The sequence below is a fragment of the Nerophis ophidion genome, linkage group LG06 (assembly GCF_033978795.1).
Source record: "Nerophis ophidion isolate RoL-2023_Sa linkage group LG06, RoL_Noph_v1.0, whole genome shotgun sequence".
In the NCBI taxonomy this organism is placed as follows: Eukaryota; Metazoa; Chordata; class Actinopteri; order Syngnathiformes; family Syngnathidae; genus Nerophis; species Nerophis ophidion.
The window spans coordinates 38,813,337-38,832,876 of record NC_084616.1 but is presented as its reverse complement, the minus strand read 5'-3'; the positions used below and the strand labels follow the sequence as shown (position 1 = coordinate 38,832,876).

The 19,540-nt window shown below is 40.8% G+C and overlaps 1 protein-coding gene and 1 long non-coding RNA gene across 2 annotated transcripts in view; one reads left to right on the top strand and one right to left on the bottom strand.

Moving 5' to 3' along the window:
* The first annotated feature begins 9,021 nt into the window (after positions 1-9,021).
* Positions 9,022-9,989, top strand: LOC133553938 (uncharacterized). The gene is made up of 2 exons (XR_009807018.1): positions 9,022-9,340; positions 9,872-9,989. It is a non-coding gene; the product is annotated as an uncharacterized LOC133553938 (long non-coding RNA).
* Positions 9,990-14,030: 4,041 nt separating this feature from the next.
* slc19a2 (solute carrier family 19 member 2) overlaps positions 14,031-19,540 on the bottom strand; it is a 62,137-nt gene continuing 56,627 nt past the window's right edge. Inside the window, exon 8 of the transcript XR_009807174.1 lies at positions 14,031-14,112. The gene's annotated coding sequence lies outside the window, so the exon portion shown is untranslated. The remainder of the gene's footprint in view (positions 14,113-19,540) is intronic.

Sequence of the window (19,540 nt, the reverse complement as noted above, 5' to 3'; positions counted from 1 at the left end):
GAATCACTTGTTTATTTTTCAACTAGTTTGTAGTTATTTTTATATCTTTTTTTCCAAATAGTTCAAGATAGACCACTACAAATGAGCAATATTTTGCACTGTTTTACAATTTAATAAATCAGAAACTGGTGACATAGCGCTGTATTTTACTTCTTTATCTCCTTTTTTCAACCAAAAATGCTTTGCTCATGATTAGGGGGTACTTGAATAAAAAAATTGTTCACAGGGGGTACATCACTGAAAAAAGGTTGAGAACCACTGTATTATGCTGTAAGTGTGTTCTTGTTTAAAATAAACAAAAGAAAGAAAATTGCTGTACTTTGGGACTTCTTCTGGTTGCAACAACAACACAATAAGCTGAAAAACACAAATCCAGTGATTATTTGAGAGGGTTGTAGGCTTGTAGCCGATTCTGTGGTCTGTCCTGGAAACAGTGGTCCTTACCACTAGGGTCGTGACCAGTGGCGGCTGTATTGACTTTAAATGGGCTTTACTATTTCCTTTCTTTTCTGGACATTTTGGCAGTTCTTTTAACTGGATAAATGTCTGTGATCATATTATTCCGCCTCAGCTGTACACTACATCTCACAAACCCCAAAACTAGTGATGTTGACAAGTTGTGTAAATCATAAATAAAAACAGAATACAATGATTTTCAAATCCTTTTCAACCTATATTCAATTGAAAAGACTGCAAAGACAAGATCATTAATGTTTGAACTGTAAAACTTGTTGTTGTTTTTTTGCAAATATTAGCTCATTTGGAATTTGATGCCTGCAACATGTTTCAAAAAAGCTGGCACAAGTGGCAAAAAGACTGAGAAAGTTGAAGAATGCTCATCAAACAGTTGTTTGGAAAATCCCACAGGTGAACTGACTGGCTAATTGGGAGCAGGTGGGTGTCATAATAGGTTATAAAAACAGCTGAAATGCTCAGTCATTCACAAACAAGGATGAGTTGAGAGTCACCAGTTTGTAAACAAATGTGTGAGCAAATTGTCGAACAGTTTAAGAACAACATTTCTCAACCAGTTAATGCAAATAATTTTACCAGGCTTCTCATGACGTAATTAATGTTTAATCAGCGTTATGCCTCTTCATTCTTACACAGCTGAAAGTGCAGCCAGGAAGAACACAATAATGAAACATGGTCAACACTGGCATAGAAGTTGATATACAACATTTACAAATCCCAAAACAAGTGAAGTTGGCACATTGTGTAAATCGTAAATAAAAACAGAATACAATGCTTTGCAAATCCTTTTCAACCTATATTCAATTGAATAGACAGCAAAGACAAGATAATTAACATTCAAACTGGAAAAGGTTGTTATTTTTTGCAAATATTAGCTCATTTGGAATTTGATGCTTGCAACATGTTTCAAAAAAGCTGGCACAAGTGGCAAAAAAGACTGAGAAAGTTGAGGAATGCTCATCAAATATTTATTTACTTACAGGTGAACAGGCTAATTGGGAACAGGTTGGTGCCATGATTGGGTATAAAAGCAGCTTCCATGAAATGCTCAGTCATTCACAAACAAGGATGGGGCGAGGGTCACCACTTTGTGAACAAACGAGTGAGCAAATTGTTGAACAGTTTCAGAACAACATTTCTCAACGAGCTATTGCAAGGAATTTCACTGCAAGTAACATTGAATGCCCGTGACCTTGGATCCCTCAGGTGGTACTGCATCAAAAACCGAAATCAGTGTGTAAAGTATTTCACCACATGGGCTCAGGAACACTTCAGAAAACCACTGTCAGTAACTACAGTTGGTCTCTACAACTATATGTGAAAGTTAAAACTCTACTACGTAAAGTGAAAGCCATGTATCAAGAACACCCAGAATCGCTGCCGGCTTCGCTGGGCCTGAGCTCATCTAAGATGGACTGATGCAAAGTGGAAAAGTGTTCTGTGGTCTGATGAGTCCACATTTCAAATTGTTTTTGGAAACTGTGGACATCGTGTCCTCCTGACCAAAGAGGAAATGAACCAGGCGCAAAGTTCAAAATCCAGCATCTGTGATGGTGGTGGAGTGTATTAGTGCCCAAGGCATGGGTAACCTACACATCTGTGAAGGCACCATTAATGATGAAAGGTACATACAGGTTTTGAAGTAACATATTGTGCCATCCAAGCAACATCTTTTTCATGGACGCCCCTAATTATTTCAGCAAGACAATGCCAAGCCACATTCTGCACATGTTACAACAGCTTCGCTTCATCGTAAAAGACTGTGGGTAACTAGACTGACCTGCCAGTAGTCCAGACCTGTCTCCCATTGAAAATGTGTGGCGCATTTTTAAGCGTCACTATGACAACGGAGACCCTTGAACAACTTAAGCTGTATATCAAGCAAGAATGGGAAATAATTCCACCTGAAAAGCTCAAAAAAATTGGTCTGAATATTGTTAAAGGGAAAGGCCATGTAACACAGTGGTAAAAATGTCCATGTGCGAACTTTTTTGCTATGTGCTGCTGCCAATAAGTTCTAAGTTGATGATTATTTGCAAAAAAAAATTAAGTTTATCAGTTCAAACATTAAATATCTTGTCTTTGCAGTCTGTTCAATTGAATATAAGTTAAAAAGGATTTGCAAATCATTGTATTCTGTTTTATTTACTATTTACACAACGTGCCAACTTCACTGGTTTTGGGTTTTGTATATTAGGTCACTGTATGCATAATCGTTTTTTCATAGAGGCTGCTGTGGTCTGTGTGGGCCCAAGTGGGTTGTGGACCCCCTAGAGTTGTCATCACCGTTCCCCACTATACAATGGCCCTGGATACAGTGCAAATGAAATGTAGTTTTCTAAAATTCACAGTGTAATTCAGATTAAACTGTAGACTGCAAACACATTAGTTACATATAAAAACACTATTTTCTATCATAATCTTTACCTATTAATCTGTGATTATTATGCAGTATTGTGTTTATACCCTCGTCTTTATAAATTATGTTGTGGTAATCATTGGGCAAAATCTCGTACCATGGGTTCTAATTTTGTGCAAGCTATATATGAATATGTATAGCCACATACTGTGTATATGCATACACATACATATGTGTATGTATGCATATATAGGTTTATAGATACATATATACACAGATGCACATACACACACATATATATACGTATAAATTGTTATTACAAACTAATATATGACCAGTGGTAGTAACCACTGGTCCCTGGACAGACCAGAATTAGCTACAACACCTGCTAAAAAATATTTTTGAGCGCACAAAGATATTAAGTACACAATATCAGTTTTCATGCAAATGTTTAATCACTGTTTTTTTTTCCATATAATTTGTGCATTTCAAGCACAAAGTCTGCTCGCTTGTGTTCAGGCACCCTCATTGGCAAAACCTGACCAATCACAGCTCTCCGTTTTATCGGTGCACGGTGGCCTTGCGAGAGGCTACGACGTTGCCTACGCAAGCTACGCCAGAATATTCCAGGCTTGGAAGACCAAACAGGTGTTGTGTTCGGACCAGATGTTCCTCCGAGGGAATTTAAGTTGCTGGTCAATCCCAAGTTCTTTTGATGACACATAAACTGATATTAAATGAACACCCAGAACAGAATAGGTATTTTGCAATTTATTCCATAGCTTTGGAAAGACCAACCTAAAAAAAAAAACACACATTCAATTCGCATCGCCCAGTTGATCTGAAAACCCTACGGAAGTCTTGTCTTTTTCAATATGCCACTACAAACCCCCCCTCGCCCCCTTCAGAGCGAAAACACATATCTGTTCTTCTGCTGGACAAGGAGAGATCAGAAGGGAGTTATGGCTACTCTTCACATTCCTACAGCTTCAAGGTTAACACATGCAGTTTACTTAGCAGACAACCCTAAAGAGCACAAATGGAAAAACACTAGCTGTTTTCAAATATGACTATGGAAAAAAGAAATAACTCTTGAATATGGATATATGTAGATATCTATCTCCGTCACAGGGAAATTGCAAGTCAGGAAAAAGAGAAACCATTTTTGTGGCATGAAGCTATGTCATCTTAATCTGATGAATGACTAATTTTTGGAAAAATTATGTTATAATTAGTATTTCTTCACAATGCATTTAAGGTCATATTTATCAGACCAAAGTAGCATAAACATTTTAAAACCAGACATGTGTTTACAAATGGACTTTTTATCTAACCAACAAAACATTTGCATATGGACAAAATGACTGTTCTAAACATGTCAATCATACTGATCTACTTAAGTCTTGTGGGTGAAGTGTAGTCTGGTAGGCCACTTGATTGAGGAGAACTGTCATGGCAAAAAGTAAATATTTATTCTTAACCGTGCACAACCCTTCATAAATCCGCATTGTTTGAAGTAAACCTATCAGAAAGTCACAAATGACAATCAAAACAATTCACTTTCACAGTTTGGTGGTAAAAATTGCAGGTTTAAAATAAACCTCCGTACAGATATCCCTTGCAAATTAACCGCCCAGTCGAGGATTCGGTGCCTTTGCAGCGCTTGACAAGTGTCTAAGCATACATCCTCTTTGATTTTCAGTCATGGCAGATCTTGACTGTGCCAGCCTCTACGACAAAAGTGAATGTCTACAGCCCATTAATTTATTCTACACCCATTTATGTCCACAGTGGCAGCAGGTTGCTCTGGCCGAGTCTGAGGAGCAAAGATTTGCTGATACCTTGAGAGCGGAAGCAGGGTGCATCTCGCTTGGCTACTCGTAGGTGGCCCAGGGGGTCCGAGTAGATGGGTGCTGGAATGGGGAAAGGTGGGGGAAGAAGTTCCTCCACAGGTTTCTCCTTTGCAGATACAAACGGCAGAGTTGCCTTCAGGTCAGATTTAACAGGCTTTTTGCGCGGTTGCTTGGGTTCAGCGTTTGTGACGGCCTGTTCCTTGTTCTTTTTGCCCGATTTATTTTTATCTGTGGTGAGCCGTGGCAAAAGGACACATGCTGCGTCCCCTCTTTGCACCACGTCTTCCCAGATTTCATCTTCAAGTGTTTTTGTTTTTTTCTCTGCAGCCTTGTCCTTCTTGCCGGTCGTCTTTGGACGAGGAACCACTTTATTATATCGGACCATGGCACGTTTGGGACGGATGTCTTTTACGGCACTCTTGGGTTTTGGCATGGATCTTTGTTGGGACCTCCTCATCCTTTTGTCCTCTCTTTCCTTCTGCAACCTCTGTTCTTCTTCTTGAACTCTCTTACGATATAAGTTATTTTGCATTTTCCTTAGGGTGTCTTTCGGGATGCCATCAATTTTACCCATCAAGATGAACACTTGTTCCTCCACATGCTTCATCTTCTTCAACGGGTTTAAAAAATGACTGGAATTGGAACAAGAGCGATACACTTTTGTCACCTTTGCAGTCAGCGAGTCTAACTCCTTTTCTAGCTCTGCATTCCGATTTTCTTTATAGAGCTTCACCATCTGAGAAATTTTTAAGGATGTGTTTGTCTCTTCGTCAATTTTGGCCTTCACGTTGCTGATCTCAGATCGGAGATTCTCAAGGTTTTGCTCATTGTTCTTCTTAGACATTTCAAACTTCTGCTGCTGCCCCAGCAGGGCGTAATTATTTTTGACAGCATATGGCAGCAGGAACTGGTTCTGTTCTCTTAGATTTTCCATCCGATCCAACACCTGCTGGTGATCTGGTAGGCTGTGCTGAGTAACTGTATCAGAGGACGCCAGCTTAAAAATGTTGCGTTTGTAGCGCTCATATTTGCTCAACGTTTGCTCAATCTCAGGTATTTCCTTCTTCATGGTCACGATTTGCTCCTGAAGCTTCCCAATTTCAGCCATTTTTATCAGTTTGTACTTGCTCAGTTTCTGAAAACGGACTGCTTCCTCAGCCAATTTCTTCTTGGCCATCTTTTGGAAGTTTTCATTGATTAATTTCTGCCTCTCAAGGACCAGTTCTAGACCTTTTACCCTCCGTTCCTGGGCTATTATGGCCTTCATCAACTTCAGATTCTCCAACCTTTTGACCGCCATGGCTTCATCTCGTTGGACTTTCTTTTGTTCCAGATACCGATCAAAGTTGTCCGGTTCCGCTATTTTGGACTGATGATTTTTTTTTATTTGGGAGTCAGTCCTGCCACTCTTTTTCTCGGATTTGTTCTCCATCTTCCCAATTTGATCAACTGAGTTGTCCATCATATGCACCTTCTGCTTTATCATTATACCTTCATATACTATATATGAACTACTATGAATTGTATCGACGTACCTTTAGCAGAAAGCAAACAAGTGACATCGTTGACAACATGAGCACTTCCTGCAATAATTAAATACCTCACATCAAAAATTTTTTAAAAGGTGACATCACACAAATATCTGATGATGAAGGCCTTGATGATGACATCACGCTAATCAGGATCCGCCCTTAAATTTGCTATTCAGATCCTTTCCGTCTCATTGCTTTATCAATCTCAGGCAGAGGAACAAAAAGGCTTGCTTATAGTAACACAAATTGAATTGACATCAGACACACACAGATTGTCTGAATGAGTGTGCATACCTTGTATTACACGCTCACGAATCTGATGCTCAAATTTTACACAGCAGGAGTGTTGCTAAAGTCTCGTGTAAGTATATAGCTTATCAAAGGTTCTTTTTGAGAGACAACTTAAAACACACGCACACGGTTCTAAATCACATGTGCGCGGATCTGAATACACACACACTCGGATTGATACACAGACACACAAATTAGTACACACGCATGCGAATTGGATTACATGCGCATGGATTAAGATAAACGGTACTAATGATCAACCTCTGACTGTTAGTATTACCTATTTAAATGGAAAATTAGTGTAAAACTGTGATTGATAACTGCACTTTGATAAATTCACGTACAGTGTTCCAAATAACGGCATTATACGTTAACAGCGATACTCACATCATTACTTTTACCATTGGCGTTGTTGGGCCTATTTTAGGGGGGGCTCTAGTGGTAGCGGTGGTGTATAATGTAGCCCGGAAGAGTTAGGGATGCATGGGATTCTGGGTATTTGTTCTGTTGTATTTATGTCTTGTTCTAGTAGGGATGTTCTCCCGAAATGTGTTTGTCATTTTTGTTTAGTGTGGGTTCACAGTGTGGCGCATATTTGTAACAGTGTTAAAGTTGTTTAAACGGGCACCCTCAGTGTGACCTGTATGGCTGTTGATCAAGTATGCCTTGCAGTCACAAACGTGTGTCCGCTGAAACCCTATACAACATGTGACTGAGAAACCTTGATATTGAAGATTTTCATTTCTGTGATGGAAAATGTTCCAACAAATATATGAGGGCAGTTTTAGTGAAATAATTTCCAGGCACAATTCATAGACAATATATCCGGAAAAAGTTTAAAAAAGTTGAGCTAAGGAAAATAAGGACTAAATACATTACGTACCCAATTTTTCCCAAAATTAAAGAAATACAATTAAAAATGATTAATGGAAAATACCCTTCAAAGGATTTTTTGAAACTAAAATTGAACATGGAAGTTAACGGCTGTTATATCTGTGGAGCTGTAGAAGATGCTAATTTGTGGAATGTGAGAGTACATGTGTTTTGGGAGGGGATCAGAGATTGGCTGAGAGACAAGGGTGTGGAGATGTCCCCATTCACAATAATAGAGATCAAATTTGACCTATTTATAATGGTAACATAGAAATGTTTGTCAATATTATTATGCTGCAAGCAACATTTTTTATACATAAATGTTGATTTCTGAAATTAAAACCTATATTTTCTAATTAGCTTAATGGTTTCAAATTGTCAATTAAATCTTGGGAAATTATTACAAGCACAAAAGCCCTTAAATTGACATCTTTATTTTAAAAAATCTAAGTGATATAAATTAGCCCTTTTTTGTGTGTTTTTTAAATTTATTTTATCATAGTGTTTATTAGTGAAGTGAAGTGAATTATATTTATATAGCGCTTTTCTCTAGTGACTCAAAGCGCTTTACATAGTGATACCCAATATCTAAGTCACATTTAAACCAGTGTGGGTGGCACCGGGAGCAGGTGGGTAAGGTGTCTTGCCCAAGGACACAACGGCAGTGACTAGGATGGTGGAAGCGGGAATCGAACCTGCAACCCTCAAGTTGCTGGCACGGCCACTCCACCAAACGAGCTATACCGCCCCGTTTATTAATATTATTATTACTATTTATTATTAGTAGTAATACTTTAATGTTTGTATTTAGTTTTATTTTCTTTAATTGACATGTTTTGTTAAAGTAATTGTTAAGACTGTCTATCTGTGTTGGCCCTGTGATGAGGTGGCGACTTGTCCAGGGTGTACCCTGCCTACCGCCCGATTGTAGCTGAGATAGGTGCCAGCGCCCCCCGCGACCCCAAAAGGGAATAAGTGGTAAAAAATGGATGGATGGATATCTGCGCTCTTACTCTGTGTGGCTGTGTTGTAGAGGTTGGATGTTGTAGTGCAGTGGTCCCGACCGGTCAACGCTTAATAATTTGTCCCGTGGCGCCGGGGGGGGAGTGCTTTTTTTTTCTTTTTTTTTCTTCTTTGTCATGAAAAAGGGACGTTTTTGTCATGGAAAAGGGAGTTTTTTGTGGTTGGTGCACTATTTGTAAGTGTATATTGGGTTTTTTATGTTGATTTAATTTAAAAAAAACAAAAAAAAAAACATTTATTTATTTATTTTTTTATAAAAAAATTATTCTGCGGCCCGGTACCAATCAGGCCACGGCCCAGTGGTTGGGTACCACTCTTGTAGTGCATGTTCTCCCCTTGAGGGCTCTCTGGTATGAGGGGCCGTTAGGGACATTATTCAGAATTACCTCTTACTTACAATACTGAAATGCTCTTACATACACTACTGAAATGCTCTTACATGCACTACTGAAATCCTCATACATACACTACTGAAATGCTCTTACATAGACTACTGAAAGGCTCTTACATACACTACTGAAATGCTCTCACATAAACAAATAAAATGCTCTCACATAAACAACTAAAATGCTCTCACATAAACAACTAAAATGTTTTCCTCTCATGCACACACACACACACCACTTGCATGTGAGAGACAACAATTTTAGTAGTATATGTGTGCAAGGATTTCAGTTATATGTATAAGAGCATCTTACCAGTGTGGGTGAGAGGATTTCAGTAGTGTGTATAACCAACATTGCATTCCGGTTCCGGTCACCAATAATGTCTGCCCCTTTTCATTTTTTTTTTTTTTTTTTTTTTTTTAGAGCCAAGTTGTGTGTCCAACAAAATGTCTGCCGAACTGCCGACAAGTAGCTTAACGGAGGTACCGTCTGCAGCATTATCAAGCGCAACCTTCTACCTCATGGACATCGGGTCAAGAAGAGGAAAAGGTAATTAGACATTATTTATTTCCAAATGATTAATGAATCCCACGAAATGTAAGGCAACATAGCATTGTAGCCATTAAGCAGTTAGCCTTGTGTGCCTCCACTACAAACAAGTTAGGAACTAGTGTTTCTGCGGCTCCTAAGAGTCTCACATCTATTGCAAACTTGCCATTTGTCTCGGAGGAAACGGAAAAAGTACACTGTCAAATCAGCTAATAATGTCTGCCGAGTTGTTGCTATGGTAACATGTGGAAATGTTATTCACGACATGGTACGTCGGTAGCTGATCGAATGTAATAATAGATTACATTTATTTAGCGCTTTTCTTTGGACTAGATAAGGGGTCCCCAAACATCCGGCCCACTGGAGTTATTATTTTTTGTATTATTATTTTAAATCTGTCTTTTTTAATCCATTTTTTGATGTCCCCTAGCCGCTCAAGCAAATCATATTGTCGAAAAAATGCATTTTCCCGTATGACTTATAATTTCTTAGCTGTTTTCATGTGATCTGATTGTTACATTCTTATTTCAGAGACAGCTGCATGACCGTTTCAACAAAGACAGAAAACACAACCTCTGGATTCATGGAACTTCTCTGCACACAAATATATTAATTGGAATATTCAATAAATTTAACATAAATATATGAATCATCTTTTTTTTTGCTCAAAAAGGGTTCCTTATGACTTATTATTCATATACTTTTCAATGTTTCTTGTAGTCAGACAGTAGACATCGTTTGTCTTAAATTGTAGTTTAATTTAATGTGTTAATATTTACACCTAGCCCCTAACCACCATCCATTTTCTACCGCTTATTCCCTTTGGGGTCGCTGGTGCCTATCTCAGCTACAATCGGGCGGAAGACTGCGTACACCCTGGACAAGTCGCCACCTCATCGCAGGGCCAACACAGATAGACAGACAACAGTCACACTCACATTCAAACACTAGGGCCAATTTAGTGTTGCCAATCAACCTATCCCCAGGTCCATGTCTTTGGAAGTGGGAGGAAGCCGGAGTACCAGAAGGGAACCCACACATTAACGGGGAGGACATGCAAACTCCACACAGAAAGATCCCGAGCCCGGGATTGAACCCCAGACTACTCAGGACATTCATATTGTAAGGCAGACGCATAAACTCCTCTTCCACCGTGAAGCCCAGCCCCTAACATAAATACAATAATCAAAAGTGAAAAAATTGTGTTGCACAAACGTTTGGGACAAGTTTAGGGAGATTTTGACAAAGTGAGTGGTGGTGGGTGGCTGGATGACATCACTAGTCAGAACATGTATTTTAAAATAACTTAAAAACCTCAATGTTAGAAACAAATGTTTACAGCACAAACATATTGTAGTGTTATTTTGATATTTTGCAATAATAAAGTGGGCAACTTCATACAGGTCTGTGTAACAGTTTTTTTTTTGTTTTTTTAGAAAATGTTTAAATGAAACCCTAATTCACAGAATACACTGCACAAGTGAAGAAAACATTTTAACAAACCATATAATTCCCATGTTGTTCACTGCATAATGTGCAGTATTAAAGTAAAAATGTCTATCCCATAGTTGCCATCAATTTCAGGTGGGTTCACTTGTTGAATAATGTTGATTGTTTCATTAATGTTAACATCTATGTGTGGAATTACAATCTTATTTGTTATTATTATTATGTGAGAGCATTTCAGTAGTGTATGTAAGAGCATTTCAGTTGTGTATGTAAGAGCATTTTAGTTGTTTATGTGAGAGCATTTCAGTAGTGTATGTAACAGCATTTCAGTAATGTATGTAAGAGCATTTTAGTTGTTTATGTGAGAGCATTTCAGTAGTGTATGTAAGAGCATTTTAGTTATTTATGTGAGAGCATTTCAGTAGTGTATGTAAGAGCATTTCAGTCGTGTATCCATCCATCCATTTCCTACCGCTTATTCCCTTTAGGAGTCGCGAAGAGCATTTCAGTAGTGTATGTAAGAGCATTTGAGTTGTGTATGTAAGAGCATTTCAGTAGTGTATCCATCCATCCATTTTCTACCGCTTATTCCCTTTAGGAGTCGCGAAGAGCATTTGAGTAGTGTATGTAAGAGCATTTCAGTTGTTGCTTATACACACTACTGAAATCCTCTCACACAGACTGGTAAGATGCTCCTATACATATAACTGAAATCCTTGCACATATACTACTAAAATTGTGGTCTCTCACACGCAAGTGGTGTGCATTTCAGTAGTGTATGTAAGAGCATTTCAGTAGTGTGTATAAGCGACATTGCATTCCGGTTCCTGTTACTAATAATGCCCGCCCCTTTTCAGTTTTTTTTTATTTTTTAAAGCCAAATTGTTTGTGCAACAAAATGTCTGCCTAACTGCTGACAAGTGACTTAACGGAGGCACCGTCCACAGCATTATCAAGCGCAACCTTCTACCTAATGGACATCGGGTCAAGAGGAGGAAAAGGTAATTAGACATTATTTATTTCCAAATGATTGTTGAATCCCACGAAATGTAAGGCAACATGGCATTGTAGCCATTAAGCAGTTAGCCTTGTGTGCCTCCACTACAAACAAGTTAGCAACTATTGTTTCTGCGGCTCCTAAGAGTCTCACATCAATTGCAACCTTGCCGTTTGTCTCGGAGGAAACGGAAAAAATATACTGTCAAATCAGCTAATGTCTGCAGAGTTGTTGCTATGGTAACATGTGGAAATGTGATTCACGACGGCAGCTGATCAAATAGTAATAATAATAGATTACATTTATTTAGTGCTTTTCTTTGGACTAGTTAAGGGGTCCCCAAACATACGGCCCGCTGAAATTATTATTTTTTGTGTTATTATTTTAAAAATTTCTATTCTAATCCATTTTTTGATGTCCCCTAGCCGCCCAAGCAAATCATATTGTCTAAAAATGCATTTTCCTGTATTTTCTTAGCTGTTTTCATGTGATCTGATTGTTACATTCTTATTTCAGAGACAGATGCATGACCATTTCAACTAGGACGGAATACACAACCTCTGGATTCATGGAAGTTGGCTGCCAAACAACTTCTCTGCATCTCAACGCTAAGGGGGCAGACACCACTTCAGATGTGGCATTCAGGTGTCATTTATAATGCAGGAATCCATCCAGCTATAAGCAGCATTTTGATGCTGACAACTACTTTGGCATTGATGAAGAAGGTCCACTACCTGAACTCCAGACAAATAATGACATTGTAATTCCAGACTTTGATGTAAACATTAGTGAGACGATAATGAACATTATTCAACAAGTGAACCCACTTGAAAATGACGGCAATTGTGGAATAGATATTTTCACTTCAATTCTGCACATTATTCAGTGAATAACATGGGAATTGTATGGTTTGTTAAAATGTTTTCTTCACTTGTGCAGTGTATTCTGCGAATTAAGGTTTTGTTTGAATATTTTGTAAAAGATAAATAAAAAAAGAACATGTTACACAGACCTGTATGAAGTTGCCCACTTTATTATTGCAAATATCAAAATAACACTGCAATATGTTTGTGGTGTAAATACTTGTTTCTACCATTGAGGTTTTTAAGTTATTTTAAAATACATGTTCTGACTAGTGATGTCATCCAGCCACCCCACACACCACCACACACACTTTGTCAAAATCTCCCTAAACTTGTCCCAAACATTTGTGCTACACAATTTTTTTGTCTTATGATTATTATGTTAGGGGCTGGGTGTAAATACTAACACATTAACTTAAACTATAATTTTAGATAAACGATGTCTATTGTCTGACTACAAGAAACATTGAAAAGGATATGAATAATAAGTCATAAGGAACCTTTTTTGAGCAAAAAAAAAAAAGATTAATATATTTACGTACAATTTATCGAATATTCCAATTAATATATTTGTGTGCAGAGAAGTTCCATGAATCCAGAGGTTGTGTATTCCGTCCTTGTTGAAATGGTCATGCAGCTGCGTGGTGACTCTGAAATAATAATGTAACAATCAGATCACATGAAAACAGCTAAGAAAATATAAGTCATACGGGAAAATGCATTTTTAGACAATATTATTTGCTTGAGCAGCTAGGGGACATCAAAAAATGGATTGGAAAAGAGATTTAAAATAATAATACAAAAAATAATAATTCCAGCGGGCCCGATGTTGGCGGGCCGTAGTTTGGGGACCCCTTATCTAGTCCAAAGAAAAGCGCTAAACAAATGTAATCTATTATTATTATTATTCGATCAGCTGCCGACGTACCACGTTGTGATCCACATTTCCACATGTTACCATAGCAACAACTCTGCAGACATTATTAGCTGATCTACAGTATATTTTTTCCGTGTCCTCCGAGACAAACGGTAAGTTTGCAATAGATGTGAGACTCTTAGGAGCCGCAGAAACACTGGTTGCTAACTTGCTTGTAGTGGAGGCACACAAGGCTAACTGCTTAATGGCTACAATGCCATGTTGCCTTACATTTCGTGGGATTCAACATCCATCCATCCATCCATTTTCTACCGCTTATTCCCTTTCGGGGTTGCGGGGGGGGGGCGCTGGCGCCTATCTCAGCTACAATCGGGCGGAAGGCGGTGTACACCCTGGACAAGTCGCCACCTCATCGCAGGGCCAACACAGATAGACAACAATCATTTAGAAATAAATAATATATATTTACCTTTTCCTCCTCTTGACCCGATGTCCATGAGGTAGAAGGTTGCGCTTGATAATGCTGCGGACGGTGCCTCCATGAAGCTACTTGTCGGCAGACATTTTGTTGCACAAAAAACTTGGCCTTAAAAAAAAAAAATGAAAAGGGACGGGCATTATTAGTGACCGGAACCGGAATGAAATGTTGCTTATACACACTACTGAAATCCTCTCACACTCACTGGTAAGATGCTCTTATACATATAACTGAAATCCTTGCACACATACTACTAAAATTGTTGTCTCTCACACGCAAGTGGTGTGTGTGTGCGCGTGAGAGGAAAACATTTTAGTTGTTTGTATGAGAGCATTTTAGTTGTTCATGTGAAAGCATTTTATTTGTATATGTGAGAGCATTTTAGTTGTTTATGTGAGAGCATTTCAGTAGTGTATGTATGAGCATTTCAGTAGTATATGTATGAGCATTTCAGTAGTGCATGTAAGAGGTAATTCTGATTAATGTCCCTAACGGCCCCTCATACTCTGGTGCTGTGTAGTGTTTAACACTGCAGCAGTTGTGTCTTCAACAGAAGAAAAAGAAGAAAGTAAAGTCTCCTCGGTGAGAGGATGTTGATGTTAAGGACTCGATGAAAGTGTCGTTCATGTGCACGCATAAAGAACTCTCTTAAGCTCAAACACGTTAACAGGTTTATGGGCCCAGGAACCCCAGTGATTCCAGCCACCTCAAGGAAACAAGGCGAGGTAGCGTTGAGTCGACGCACGGACAGAGAAGCCAAAAAAGTTTGCAGGTGTGTACTTGAGCTAACAGAGGAGAACTGCTTGACCAAGGATAAAGGTAATGCAAACGTGAAGTATCACACGGAGCATAAAAGGGACTTTAGCCAATAAAGTAGCATGTACTCTTGAAGAAGAAGTAACCGCGGTAAAAATTTGAGCTAATTAGCATTGCATAGTGCTAAAGTGCGGCGCTTAAACAAGTATGTCGGCTCGTACTACTGGAGCAGTATCCCCGCAACTGTACTTTAATGGATCCAAAAGCAAGTATGACCTTTGGGAAGCAAGGTTTTTGGGACACTTACATATTTTAAAGTTGAAAGACACTGTTCTAAATGAACCAGTAGGAGAAGAGCAAGCAGCAGCGGAGAGAATAAAGAATCCAGACTGCTATGCAGAGCTCATAAGGTTGATCGATGATAAAAGCTTGTCTTTAATAAGACATGATGCTACATACGATGGTAGGAAAGCACTGAAAATACTGAGCGAGCACTACTCAGGAAAAAGCAAGCCACGAATAATCAACCTGTACATGTCCTTGACAAAACTACAGAAAGCAGACAGAGAGTCAACTACGGACTACGTCATCAAAGCAGAAAACCGGATTACAGCACTTTGTGATGCCGGTAAGACTGTCAGTGATAGTCTGATCATAGCCACGATTCTTGGAGGACTCCCTGACTCTTACAAGCCATTAGCTGTACATGTAACACAAAACGAAGACAATGTGACATTTACAGATTTCAAAAGGAGATTACGTATTTACGAAGAGTCAGAGAAAATTAGTACTGCTGAGCCAACAGACAATGTGATGAAAATGTTCACAAAACAGGATAGAAATATCCAGATGTACACCAGCAGCACTCAAAGTAGAATTGAAGATGGAGATGTTTCAAATGTGGATTAAAAGCACACACAGCAAGAAAGTGTATCCGAAAAGTGTGGTGCAACTTTTGTAAGAGCAACACACACCAAGAAACCATATGCAAAAAGAAAGGTAAACGAGACAATGTCAGAAAGGTTACTGATAAACAATCCAGTGATTACCTCTTCAAAGCAGCACAAGAAGAAGGTGAGTCAGCACCCAAAATAAAGATGAAAGGCATTATGGTGGATGCAGGAGCGACATCTCACATTGTAAATGATGGAAATAGCTTTACAAGCTTTGACAACACCTTTCAACCAGAGACTCATTCAGTGGAACTAGCTGATGGGACAAGATGCAGTGGAATGGCCCAAGGAACAGGAACAGCAACGATACATCTAGTGGACAGCGATGGACGACAGCACAGGGCACAACTACGAAATGCTGTGTACATGCCCTCATGTCCCCACAACATCTTTTCAGTGGTGGGAGCAGCCGACGGAGGAGCAACCATAACTTTCAAGAAACAGAGCCACATGATTACTAAAGACGGTAACAGATTTAGAATGAACAAATATGAGAAGCTATATTATCTACCAACAGTTGATGCAAATGAAGATCAGTGTAAAGTTTGTCATGACGTTCAAACATGGCACGAGATTCTAGGACACTGCAACTATGAGGATGTATTCAAACTCCAAACTGTGGTGAAAGGTATGATAATTATGGGAAATGTTGTTTCTGGGAGGCCCAAACGCATTGTGAGGGTCTGCTGGGAACGTCTGGCAGAGTCTCCTGTCAGACAAGGTTTCAATTCCCACCTCCGGAAGAACTTTGAATATGTCACGAGGGAGGTGCGGGACATTGAGTCCGAGTGGACCATGTTCCGAACCTCTATTGTCGAGGCAGCTGATTGGAGCTGTGGCCGCAAGGTAGTTGGTGCCTGTCGGGGCGGCAATCCTAAAACCCCTTGGTGGACACCAGCGGTGAGGGATGCCGTCAAGCTGAAGAAGGAGTCCTATCGGGTCCTTTTGGCTCATAGGACTCCGGAGGCAGTGGACAGGTACCGACAGGCCAAGCGGTGTGCAGCTTCAGCGGTCGCGGAGGCAAAAACTCGGACATGGGAAGAGTTCGGGGAAACCATGGAAAACGACTTCCGGACGGCTTCGAAGCGATTCTGGACCACCGTCCGCCGCCTCAGGAAGGGGAAGCAGTGCACTATCAACACCGTGTATGGTGCGGATGGTGTTCTGCTGACTTCGACTGCGGATGTTGTGGATAGGTGGAAGGAATACTTCGAAGACCTCCTCAATCCCACCAACACGTCTTCCTATGAGGAAGCAGTGCCTGGGGAATCTGTGGTGGACTCTCCTATTTCTGGGGCTGAGGTCGCTGAGGTAGTTAAAAAGCTCCTCGGTGGCAAGGCCCCAGGGGTGGACGAGATCCGCCCGGAGTTCCTTAAGGCTCTGGATGCTGTGGGGCTGTCTTGGTTGACAAGACTTTGTAGCATCGCGTGGACATCGGGGGCGGTACCTCTGGATTGGCAGACCGGGGTGGTGGTTCCTCTCTTAAAGAAGGGGGACCGGAGGGTGTGTTCCAACTATCGTGGGATCACACTCCTCAGCCTTCCCGGTAAGGTTTATTCAGGTGTACTGGAGAGGAGGCTACGTCGGATGGTCGAACCTCGGATTCAGGAGGAACAATGTGGTTTTCGTCCTGGTCGTGGAACTGTGGACCAGCTCTATACTCTCGGCAGGGTTCTTGAGGGTGCATGGGAGTTTTCCCAACCAGTCTACATGTGCTTTGTGGACTTGGAGAAGGCATTCGACCATGTCCCTTGGGAAGTCCTGTGGGGAGTGCTCAGAGAGTATGGGGTATCGGACTGTCTTATTGTGGCGGTCCGTTCCCTGTACGATCAGTGCCAGAGCTTGGTTCGCATTGCCGGCAGTAAGTCGAACACATTTCCAGTGAGGGTTGGACCCCGCCAAGGCTGTCCTTTGTCACCGATTCTGTTCATAACTTTTATGGACAGAATTTCTAGCCGCAGTCAAGGCGTTGAGGGGTTCCGGTTTGGTAACCGCAAGATTAGGTCTCTGCTTTTTGCAGATGATGTGGTCCTGATGGCTTCATCTGACCGGGATCTTCAGCTCTCGCTGGATCGGTTCGCAGCCGAGTGTGAAGCGACCGGAATGAGAATCAGCACCTCCAAGTCCGAGTCCATGGTTCTCGCCCGGAAAAGGGTGGAGTGCCATCTCCGGGTTGGGGAGGAGACCCTGCCCCAAGTGGAGGAGTTCAAGTACCTAGGAGTCTTGTTCACGAGTGAGGGAAGAGTGGATCGTGAGATCGACAGGCGGATCGGTGCGGCGGTTTCAGTAATGCGGACGTTGTACCGATCCGTTGTGGTGAAGAAGGAGCTGAGCCGGAAGGCAAAGCTCTCAATTTACCGGTCGATCTACGTTCCCATCCTCACCTATGGTCATGAGCTTTGGGTCATGACCGAAAGGATAAGATCACGGGTACAAGCGGCCGAAATGAGTTTCCTCCGCCGTGTGGCGGGGCTCTCCCTTAGAGATAGGGTGAGAAGCTCTGCCATCCGGGAGGAGCTCAAAGTAAAGCCGCTGCTCCTTCACATCGAGAGGAGCCAGATGAGGTGGTTCGGGCATCTGGTCAGGATGCCACCCGAACGCCTCCCTAGGGAGGTGTTTAGGGCACGTCCAACCGGTGGGAGGCCACGGGGAAGACCCAGGACACGTTGGGAAGACTATGTCTCCCGGCTGGCCTGGGAACGCCTCGGGATCCCCCGGGAAGAGCTAGACGAAGTGGCTGGGGAGAGGGAAGTCTGGGTTTCCCTGCTTAGGCTGTTTCCCCCGCGACCCGACCTCGGATAAGCGGAAGATGATGGATGGATGGATGGATGGGAAATGTTGTTAAGCCGGATCAGATGTGTGAAATATGTACAAAAGGCAAGTTTATCCAAACGATAAATAGGGAGGTACATGCTAAAGCAAATAAACCCCTGGAGTTAATCCATACAGACCTAGCAGGGCCAATGAAAACTGAGAGCATAGAAGGACACACATACGCACAATGTTTCACAGATGACTATTCAGGTGCTGTATTAGTATATTTCCTTAAGTCAAAAAGCGATGCAGTTGCTGCAACAGAAAACTTCTTAGCAGATGTAGCATCCTATGGAGATATGAAGTGTATACGTTCAGACAACGGCACTGAGTTTACAAACAGAGAGTTCCAAATGTTACTAACAAAGAACAAAATAAGACATGAAACGTCAGCGTCTTATTCGCCACACCAAAATGGCACAGCAGAGAGAATGGCAAACACTTTTTGACATGTTTGATGCTTACTGATAGAAAGCAAACCACCAAACTATTTGTGGAACTATGCCATTCAAACAGTTAGAAAAATGTGTTACAATAGACGGACAAAGAAAACAACATATGAGTTACTTACAGGAAAAGTACCAAATGTGTCACAAATGCAAAAGTTTGGGTCTACATGTTTTAGTAACAAACAAGAAAAAGGAAAACTAGACTCCAAAAGTGAGCAGGGCATTTTCATAGGATATAATAAAAACAGCCCAGCCTTCCTTGTATATCATCCAGAAATGGAAAAGGTCCAAAAGATCAGATTGGTGAGATTCGCAACTAAAACAAGTGCAGAGAGAGAGACACAAACTTTGGAGCCATACGCAGGACATGACATTGGAAACAGAGACAATGCAGTCTGTGACAGTGACCAGAAGGATGAGGACAGAGTTCAACCTGAAAACAATACTGAGGATTTAAATGAGCAGGAGGCAGTGGAACAGTCAGCGGAAAATCCCGAAACAGAAATCAGAAAGAATCCATTCAGGATCAAACAAAAGCCAGCTTATTTACAAGATTTTGAGACT